An 11941-nucleotide genomic window follows, 5' to 3' on the forward strand; every position below is an offset into this window, starting at 1 on the left:
AATGTGTCTTCTACTTATGATTCCTTTGACATCAGTATTAAATTTGACTTAAGGAAACTTTAGTGAGCTTGCATATATGCATGATGGTTATTTAGCGGCTGCAGTACCTAAATGGATAACATGTTTGGTAAAAGGTCATTTCAGAGTTCAAAACCCAGCAATTAATGGTGAAAACATATAAAACAATATTTAAACATAACAATATAATGTGGTAACATAAATGTGTTTGTTTTGTTTTTATTCCAAATATTCAAGTATTACAAATAATACAAAGCTTCCTGTTTGTTTTCAGACAAAGTCCTTATATAAAACCATTTGCCGATGAAATTGAAGAAGCAAAATAAGCACAAGGAGAGAAAAAAATGTATATAAATGATGTTTGAATTGAAGAAATCTTAATGTAATACGGTGCACTGATGAATGGTGCAACAACATCTTCTAAACTGAAGTCGTATACAGTGACAGAAAATTGTGGGTGGGTGGGTTCACATAATCAGTTGTTAGGCATAATTCACAGTGTTCCAATGAGGACCTATTAAGGGGCTGCACAGTGTTGATATCCCACCCAAGCCCTCAGGTTGCAGCATGTCAATCACAGACCTTTCGCCCTCGTATTGACACCTCGCATTGACTTTCCTTCACACACATCAGTGAGCCTAAACCATCTCATACAGGGTGACCATCACCCCCCCCAACCTCAAGAGAAGTTGATTTGTGCCTTCCTGCCAGCCCTGAGCGTAACCACTACTCAAGTCCTAGTCTAAGCAACATGTAAGGACATACTCCAAATAATATACATTTCTATTTCTGATTATTTTTTCTCTAACTTCCAGTGAATAAAATATTGTTTGTTTCCATGTGATCTCACAACATGTCACCCAATCTTACATATGACATCACAACCACTTCCATTCCCTTGGGTTGTTGTTGAGTTGGCACGCAAAGATGCCAAAAATACATATTAAGATTTATTTGTCTGCAACCACACAATAAAGCTATCTTTGCATTTCCATCTACTGAGTTCTTGTCCCAGTGGGAGTAGCCAGCTGAGAAATGTTATGCTTTCAAGCTTCGGGGAACGCCGATGTGAGCAATGTTCAGGGTGGGGGAAAAATGGTACTCTAGTTTTGTACTATGAAAACAGAAAAGTATTCTTTCACATTCCGAAGGCTTTCAAGTGTTTTAAGATTTGCTTTTAGAATGTGGTTGCAATTATCGGTCATCTCAAAAAAGACTCTTTACCGGTCACTCCATCTCATTGTCTTATTATTTGTTCATCTGGGGCGTCATTGTCATGCTTCCCTTTCGTCTCCTGCCCATCCTCACACACTTCCTCTCACTAAAACAATCCATCTGAATGGTATGTTTTTTATCAAGCAGAATCATTTTGAAATCTCCCCATGATCCAAGGTTATGTCATTCTTATTTTCTGCAAATATAAATGTGCAACACCGAAGCGAAAGAAGTTGACTGTAAAAGTCGGGTGGAATATTTTACGACGTGCTTATGAAGGAAAAGAGGAGGTCTTGGAGAAAGCGGCGCTCTTCAGTGGATTGTGGATTTCATCCTCTTGCCATACACACATGTCGAAGTGTTTGTGGCAGCAGATGCAGCCCCTCTGTGACTGGAGTCCTAAATGAATTACTATAAAAAGGGTTACTCTGGGGCTGGATGGCTTTTATGAAATTGCACAGTGGTGAAAAGGGGGAGACGTCTTACCATAAAAGTTCAATAAACTAGACATTTTCTCAATGACCAAATCCGAAGAAATGAAGTGCCAATTATTGTAAAAGTAATCATCTTTCTTTGATCAATTTCACTTTTCAATTCAACTCCACTTGCTCATTTTGCACCTTTTAACTTACCCTTTTCATTTTTATTAACATTTAATGATATTCTTCTATGTTAAGACAATGATCAATTTCTATTTTCAAATGATCACAACATTCCATTGCCCAATGACTGCTGGGATAGGCTCCAGCAAACCCGCGAACCTTGTGAGGATCATATAATAATATAATATAATAATAACAATGGATGGGTGGAGTTTAGCATGTTGGAATGGCCGTCAACAACCATTTCATTAAAAAAAAAAAAAAAGAACTGCCAATCCCTGATTTACAGGATGGGACCTGGCACTCAGCTCTTTAAGCACATTTTTCTAGGCCAGTGACTCCTGTCCCACTGACCATTCAGGCTGGTATAGTCTAATTTAAAACGTTTTCTAGAAATAACAAATCTAGTAATCAGAATGCAGTTCTTCGTCACAAAATGTAATTGTTATTATCTTACTGTAATTTAACAGGAAAGGCGTACCAGGATTTAAAAGAGGAGCACCTTACCTTACACCGCTACAGAACATTCAGTGAAAAACATCTATCACCATTAAAAATAGTTACAGTTAACTGCGTCTGGGTTGCATCAGCGAGAAGATTTAAATAAAGAGCGCACGTTTTAGCCACAGTGATCAATCAAGCAAGTGTTGTGCATGCAACAAAACTAGTAGGTTAACAAATAATAAAATGCAGGATGATTCTTAACACCAGGAGGACCAACTAAAGGCACTCAACAACTGTACTATAGAACACGGAAGAAAGGACACCTCTGGTATTCACAGCTTGAACTAGTGGAGGCACTGTGGGTGCCTTCAACTGAATTCATTCACATCTGGGGAGTGACATCAAACACGAGCCATGTCACATTTTCAGCACAATGACAACTCATGTCCATATACCATCCAAAAAACAAAGGAAAGAAAGTCACATTTGCAAGCAGGAAATCATTCCTACGTTCAGTGTATGTCAGCTAAAGACGAAAATATTAACATTTATTGCACACTGTGATGTCGACAGTGTTATATAGCCCCCAAATAGACTGTCAAATTAAAAAAAAACATGGATTGCATTCAGCACAATATACATTTCAGAGGAGGTCCATTTTACATTTTACATCAAATGTTAACATTTGCCATTACAACAATAAAAGTTGAATATGTCAGGTAAAAAAGAAAATAAAATTGCTATTATATCTTTAATGTGTCAGATTGACAGAAAACTTCAACTGGAATTAACACATATATCTTGAGGGAAGCATGCTTATTTGAAGAGCTACAGAGGGCTTGTGATTACACGATAGTTTACCATCTCCTGACAGCAAGAGAGGGAGAACTGGCAAAGAATACTTGAAAATGACTTTTAATAAGTTTACGTGTACCGTATTTTCCGCACTATAAGGCGCACCGGATTATAAGGCGCACCTTCAATGAATGGCCCATTTTAAAACTTTGTCCATATATAAGGCGCACCGGATTATAAGGCGCACCTTCAATGAATGGCCCATTTTAAAATTTTGTCCATATATAAGATATATACATTTGGCCCGCGGGCCGGACTTTGGACACGCCTGCTGTAGTGGCTCAATATTGGTCCATATATAAGGCGCACCTGATTATAAGGCGCACTGTCGGCTTTTGAGAAAATTGGAGGATTTTAGGTGAGCCTTATAGTGCGGAAAATACGGTACTTTAATATGTTTAAATGTGTGAACGTGGAGGGGTAAAACTACATAAAAACTTGTTTTTTACCTGGTTTACCTGATCTCGCCCAAGAAGAAATTTTTATCTATTGTGGATGGGTCTCGAATGTATCTCTTGCAATAAATGTGGGATCACGATAGTTCTTGTTCTCAATCTCATTCGATTTAGCCGATGTAACCTAATGTTATAGCCACTTGTAATCGGACATTTTCACTATTAAATGTTCATATCAACCTAATTAAAAAAAAAAACGATGAGTTACATACATTTAAATCAGCTACGTTAGACAGGAGCACAGGTGATCTCATTATGATAATATCACTTGCAGTGAATGTATGTAGCCTCACAGCTCATCATTAATAAAAGATGCTATCCTACCTCAGTGAACATGCAGGCAGCAGCTGTCTCTGCGTATCTGCGATATTGGTTTCTCCCACTTTCTGTAATTAGCAATGATCAAGAGGAATTATAAGCGGCGGTTAGCAGCACTGGACTCCTCAATGACCCTGATAGATGGTCAATTATAGTGATCAGGTCACGGCGTTTATTGGATTTAAAGTGGCAGTGATGGGCCCTTTTGGCCTTGCGTGGGTAATTATCACATTTCTGCATGATTTAAGATGACAGTCAATGCTGAGAAAGACTTAAGTAAAATTTAATCATTTTCTTATTTGTGTATTTATGCAAGAGTTAACAGCGGGTGGCCATAAATGGATAAAATAGTGTCCATGTGCATTGCACAAGGACTGAAAGATATGTGATACTTGAATTCCCAGAAAACTAACAGTGGAATTTTCATAATTCTGGATTATGTAAAAAGTAAAAAAATGGAAAAAGTAGGAATATTGGCCATTTTGGGATGTGATGCTTTTTGACCATTTTCTTTTTATTGTCATTTTACTATACTATAAGAATAAGAATAAGAATAAGAATAAGAATAGGAATAGGAATAGGAATAAGAATAAGAATAAGAATAATTCAAATCCATAGCCACACAATAATGACTAGGTAAGAACATTTCTCCTACCGAACTCCACAAAGGCTTTTCTCCTTGCCTTATTTCAGAAACCTGAATATGTTCAAATCCAAACTTGCTGCTCATCTGAAAGAGTAAACAAGGGAATACATCACCGCCTTGTTTATGTTCTTATTTCACATGGCAGAAAAGGTCAGAGTCTAAGGATTATACCACAGGTTCAAGAAACTCAATAAAAGCCAATGAAAACAATACCATCCATATTTTAAACAGCTGGCACCAAACAGGGGGAGGCTTACATGAGGGTGCCAATTATTGTACTTCTCAGAATTTGCCGCAAACCACCTCAGGTGTACTTTCCAAACAGAACAATTGCATATTTCATACAATTTGCATCAATATTAGATCATCAAATAGGATTTTGCTGTGGCTTGCCCATATATAAACCACTAACATAATACTTAAAGCTGTTGGGCAGGAGGGGGCAGATTTAGTAGGGTTTAAATGCAGATGTTTTTAAGAATGTGTGCAGTTGTTTTGAGTCTGTGTTTGTTTTCCCTCCGTGGACTCATTAAAGTCTGTGCAGCAGAGTCTGCGCTCTATAATCCTGATGTATTATTAATCATGTCCTTCCATGCAACTCCGAAAAATGTCCATTTTAGATTTGTGAGAATGCACACAATTTGAAACTCAGCCTAGTCCAGCATGACAGGATGCTTTATTTTTCTTCCTGTTACACATTCCCAAGTGGGTAAACAACAATGGGTGTATTGTTCGTTGTCGGACATTCGGTCGTTATGGCTCTGTGTCTGCCTTGTCAACGTATGGTATGGCACGTGCGTGGAGTTTCGGCATCCACTCTTGTACGTTGACAAGCGCTGCATGCCATTCTGTAGAGAGAGATACCCACAGCTCCAAAAATATTGTGCATAATGTCAGTTGTGTGGTGTATTGAAGTAATTATGCCAACAAAGTTTGTACCCACGACTAAGAACTTCATGGCAATGTAGTACTAATAGGTTGGCATTGTTTTAATTAGTATATGTCTAAATGTTGAATATATATTATTCATACTTAACCCATGTGACGTAATTTATAGCTATGACATTTCAAGAAACAAAATCCACCTAACCCTAAAACGAATTCATAAATAACCTAACCCTAACCTAAAACTTAATTCATACATATTTCCTGGTGATATATAATACATCGTTATACATTATGATTATTATAAAAAAACAAAACTTGCATTTCTGATAAAAAAAAAAAATAGTCAAAATTTGTTGATTTGTATAATTTTATGAAAATGTTAGATTTTGTTAAAAAAAAAAAGTACAGGGTGATACAATGGCCAGCTGTAATCATCACTGTCACATACCGTACAGTCCTGGCATGGGCTCATGGCATTTTATTTAACTTTATTTGGGTAGATAATCCAAGTCTAGTTCACTGACAGGCTGCAACATGATTCACTTGGACAGTGACTGACTGCACATCCAATTTGTTTCAACTCTAGAGCAGAGGCTTATTATCTGAAATGCATGAGATGTCTGTGCATGAGAGGCGTGATCAGCTGGGGCATGCACCGGGGCTGCTGGGAAAGTAATCAATAAGAGATTGTCTCTTGCAGTTTAGGACGACACATTATAACGGAGCTGAAAATTAAGCGGGCAGATATTAATAATAATGGAAGTACGGACTCATGGCTGAGAATGAGGGAGAGGTAAAACTTAAAATACGTTTGCTGTTTGCAGAGGCGTGCAACATGAGTCGATCAGGCAATTGCCTTGGGTCCCAAGCAGAAGACGGTTCTAATTATGGAATACTTTTAAAAAGCTCTGCAATATGGTTTTGCTGCACTTATAACAATTTTCACATGACTTTTGCTTACTGTGAGCTTTGTGTCATCTGGACAGGTGTGTCAGTTATTGCTGTTTGTTTCCTCTTCCTTTTTGTTAAAGTGAGTTTCCCTTGTCTGGCTTTTAGTAAGGTTTGAGGAACTGTTGTGCGATAGATAGTTCAGCCAAGTCAGTGTGTCTTCCATAGATACTGTGGCTTTTTGAGTTGTTTGGTTCACAGCTAGAGCAGAAGTTCAGTCGGTAGTCAGAGTACAAGTTTGTTTGATTGGTAGAGCCGGACCTAGATGTGCAAAATCACATTCCTCAAAAGTTGCTGGATTGTATTGTATTATTTTTTGTTCCTGGGGCTTAAAGGGGGTAACATTAGCCTGGCAAGTCAGACCAATGTTATACCAGTGATTGGTTTGGTGCAGAATTGCATTGATACACATTTCAGAGGCGGGGCAAACAGATGCAAAGAGCAGACATGTCGTCGAGGAAAAATGCCATGTCTTCTTTTGAAATAAATGCTTCCACTGCCATTGGCTGCTGGGGTTTTATTGATTCTGTGTAGTTCTAGTTATGTAAAATGGAGTTTAATTCTGATTGAAATAAACTAGCATCTCTCTTCCGCACAATTTTGTGATGTTGGGCATGAAGGATACGTCACAGCAAGTAAACGAATTTGATTTGTCGGTGGATGAATGCTGCGATGAATGGCCCTACCTACCACACCCAAATTGCTGGCAGATTTGGTCTTGCTTGCCAGGCTCGGGTAACATTGGGTGGGATTCGAATTGTCTGTAAATAATTTAAAAATATATTTTAAAATATCAAATAAAATGCTGGAGGGTCTTAACAGATTAGCATGCCCTGGCCCTGGTGTAGCGCCATACCTGGAATAGGCAATTGTTTTTCTAACAAAAGTTAAATTTGTATTGCTACGTTCAATATTTACCCTGTAATAAATTCTATAATTCTCTAAACTTTACAACTTACCCTTTAAAAGTGTATGTTTGTTCAAATTTGGGATAATGATCTTTTTTGAATAGTTAATGTCATACAGCATAATGTTTTTTTGGTCTGTATGACAATAAACAAATAGAAATGGTGTTTGAGCGATTCCCCTGATGTGTTAATTAGCCAAAGATTTCTTTTTCCATTGTCTGACCAACCAATACACAATAGCGGGTGGGAGCGGATGATGTTACCAAACTGCATTACAGGCCATTACGGATGCCGTGTCATTGATTATTTATACCCTTATAAAATGCCTGTCTCCCTGGTACACCAGGCTTGCTTGGCTAGCATTGATAAAATGCTGCTAGTAAATCACCACAGCAGACAAACAGCAGATGAGAGAGTTGAGTGACAAAGTCCTGTGTGAGTAATAGATGTAAAGAAAAAAAAAACAGAGACATATTGTTATAGGTTAGGCCGATCACTGGATCTTATTAAACTAATAACTCTTTGTAAGTCCCTGTTTTATTTGCACATTTCTGACGCATATGTGTGATTAGATTAATTTTGGATCTAAAAATTGGACAGTAGATCACATCCCTCCAGGAGATTTGTTCAGTCTTGTTATTTTGCATTAGTGGGCAAGGGAGCAGATGGCGAGGAGAAAGCTGAGCAAGTCAGCACTTTTTATTTTAAACTTTAGTGTTGTAGGTGTCAGAACTGGAGCGGGACCTCTTCCACCTAGTCACCTTGCGATGGGAATATTCGTTCTTAGGTAAGAATGGCCCTTGCTAAGGCACCAAGGAAATATCACATTTCAATATCTTAATAAAGTGACACTCTGGCCCCTTCAAAGCCACCTGGAAAACAACTAACAAGTTGTGAATCAACTGAAGACTTTCTACATTCTGTCCTCCAGATATGTTATTTGTAAGCTATATTGCAGCTCACTAAATTCATCCCGGCATTTTATCACACAGGCTAACTGTCCAAATGCCAAATGTCTCATAATATTGTGTGTGTGTGTGGTGGTGGTGGGGACACGCCAGGAGACAAACATGACATGCGTACGCCTACATTGGTTGGAAAGAAGAAAATGAGTCCATATTGGACACACTTCCCAGAGCACGGAAGTATGAAAGTGAGGGCAACATCTTGTATCATTTATCTCCCTTAAATGTTGAAGCTGTGACAAAGTGGATGGATAAATTATGATGAATGATAAGACATATTTAGTCAATATCGCAGTTCTCTTTCATCACTTTGCTGTTTGTTGCCTCACAAAGTGGCGCCGGAATGACATCTACTCATTTAAATAGCACTTGGAAGGCCAGATTGTGATCAAATTGAAATGGGCATTGCACATGTTAATATCAATATCTCCCTCTCTGAGATGAAATGTCAAAGTGCTGTTTTGTAAATTCATATCTTATTCCTGTACACAGTATGAGAAAAATAAAGGATGCCACTTAGGGAAGTGTTTTTTTTCAATATGATGTTCAAACACAATGCTGCATTAATTTAGCTATTTGTAACATTGTTTTTTATTATGCATACTTAAACTACAGTAACACATACGGCAACTATCTGTACCTACAGATGTGTTGACTGGCAGTGAAAACAGAACTACTACACCACTTCATAGTGTTACCAACAAGTGCTCCAAGCTGGCAAGGAGCAGACTGAGATGTGTGTCAATACGACCAGCCCTGGGAGCTGAGAACATGACAGGAAGATGAGTGAAAAGTAGCAAGCAATACAAGACGACATCCCCTCCAAGGAGAGGCAGTGATAGTATCTCATAATGTGCAATGTCTTGTAACAGCGCGCACATGCATTTACACACTTCAGTCCAACTACGTAGAAGAGTTGGATTTCAGTTTTTGACATCTTATTACGTTCCAGCAATATGACTGAGAGGTGCAGTAACGGACTGAATGATAAGAAACACCATTTACACACTGTGTCCTTGATGTTAAGGTTTGCATTTGTGTAAAAAAAAAAGCAGCAGCAACAGGTAGGTGACTGTATAGCTAATACGCTTTAACATCTCGGTGTGAGGGAGCATATAGAATTAGGGAATGCAAACATAAAGCATAGGGACGAAAATGAGCAGTAAGACCTACCATGTCCAAAAATATTGGACATTTTTGTCCATTTGGTTGAGTTTACTATTGATCTCATAGAAGCCAAGTTGGCACGCACATCTGGCGCTGGGTAGTTAGTGCAATTATTTATGATTTCCTCCAAGATTTAAAAGCTCTTTGCCCGGCCTTGTAATGCAGTAACTGATTGCACTGCTAATGTAATTAAGGGGAGATTATGATGTCCACGTGGCACGCCAGATGGTGGCATTCACAGCAATGGGGGAAGGCACAACTGGCACACCACTGCACAAGGGCAGTGAGGCGCAGTCAGTCGGAGCAGTCCAGACTCCCCACCAGACGGAGAGAAGCATGCATGTGTCGGAGAATAAGCGTGGTGTACTTGCATGTGTTGGTGTGTTGTGGGATGAGAAGATGAGATACAAAAAGTGTGTATGATTAGACAAAATAAATACTCCAATTGCATGTGAAGGCCCCAACAATGAAATCATTTTTATCACAGGCCACAATATTAGGTTCACTATAAGAGCTGAGTAAAAATTATACCTTCATAGAGGTAACTGCAAATGTTGAAAAGGTGATCAAAGATCCACATAGTCTAATGTATAACAACCAAAATGCTTGAATTAAATTTTATTTAATATATGATGCTCGTGTACCATAGAAAGTTTGTTCAGTATGGCTCCACATGGTGTTGAATTTACCCTAATTTGTTTTTCCAAGTGGTTACACAAAGTAAAATCATTTAGATCCAGATACATTACATGAAATTTAATTAAAGGATTATTTAGTAATTGTTGCTTGAATTATACCATCATGAAGAATATTTCACTACTATTATGTATGACTGCTCAGTGAAATCTATTGGATTTTTTTCTCATAATATAAATTGTATTTAAAATATAGAACTTAATATAAAATATTATAAAATACTATAATGTAACATAAATACAATATAATATAAAATTAATATAAAACGTAATAATTTTTGCAATAAATAATTAACCGCATTAGCCAGAAAATCAGATGTCAATGAAAATGAAATCCCATTGGGCAAAGCCAACATTTTTTCCCACTGATTTCTCAGCAAAGACAAAAATGGGACCAAAGTGACCTTTAATTAGACAAAAGCATGATATTATAAAGCCTTGCAAGGTTCTATCCTATGGGGGCACTAAGGGCAGGCTTCTTAAAACATGTTATTATAAGCTATTCCGGAGACACGGGGTTTATATGCGTAGACAGAAAAGAGAGGAGGAGGGGAGGGGAGGGGAGGCTCTGAAATGAGCCCTGCACATTTCTACACAGTCCATAATGGGTTCATACAGGTGACAGGGACATTGGAGGCACAGTAGATTTCCCAAGTTGATATAAGGATATTATTACTGGTACTCTCGAGGTGGCAACGCAGAAATCTCCATCTTCAGTTCCAAGATGAGTGTCAGCAAATTACAAAACACTGCCAATGACCTTTAAACAGGAAAAGGAAACCAGCCCTGTTTTAAAATCATTTAGGTGCAGAGTCGTTTGCTGCACATAAGTGCAGGGTCACCCACTACCTCTTACTCAGCATACAACCATATTTAGGCTTTTGCACTCAGAAATAAAATGTGAACCGGTGTCTTACTGTTAGAATTCCTAAAAACCTGACAGTCTTCAATTATAGATGATAGTAACCATAATATAAAGTATTTTTGCTGGTATCTCAAGACTGTTTTATCACCTTTTCTATAATTAAACAAATACTCTGCCAGCTCTACAAATTCTCAGCGTGTTTTGTCCGCCTTTCTTGACACCTGACATTTCATGATCGCAATTTGAGCATTGTCACGAGAGGTTCTAATTGAGCACACCTATTTCAGAAGGATGGCAACACCTTGATGTGAAAGAATGAGCTGCAAAATTGCAAAGGAGGGTGGGTGAGTACACCCTGCTAATGAACCTAAGTAGCAAACTTCATTTAAATAACATCAATGTTTTCTTTATTTACTGAACAGACACACAGAAGAGAAACTTTTCCACCTGGACTGGGGCAGTGGCTTAATCAATGTGCACTCGGATCGGTCTTTCATAGTAACGAAGGAACGGATTGAAATGGCAAAGCTCTCGATTTCCGGACTGAGCTATCTTCTCCCTCTTACCTACATGGGGCTATGAGTTTCAGCTGATGCAAACTGCCCCTGGATAAATGGAATTACTTGTAAGATGACTTCCCTTACTTCATAAAATTTCTCATACTTGAAGAGTATGTACTACATTTGTCATCTCTTCTCTTGAATGACATCATGCATGAAGGCGGGCAGTCCAGATTTGTTTAAGGTAAGACACAATTTCCAAGATTTTTGGTACAGCTGTATAACTGGCACAGAAACAAACAATAACCCCACCAACAAAAAAACTCCTGTTCAATTTAAAACAAAAAATGTTTTGTTGTTCCCCCCAAATACCTGCATTTATTTATTTATTTATTTGTAATTACTATTGTTTAGCACTCAAGAAACTCGGAGCAACTGCATAAAAACATAAC

Source organism: Syngnathus acus, chromosome 9, assembly GCF_901709675.1.
Source record: "Syngnathus acus chromosome 9, fSynAcu1.2, whole genome shotgun sequence".
NCBI classification, from domain to species: domain Eukaryota; kingdom Metazoa; phylum Chordata; class Actinopteri; order Syngnathiformes; family Syngnathidae; genus Syngnathus; species Syngnathus acus.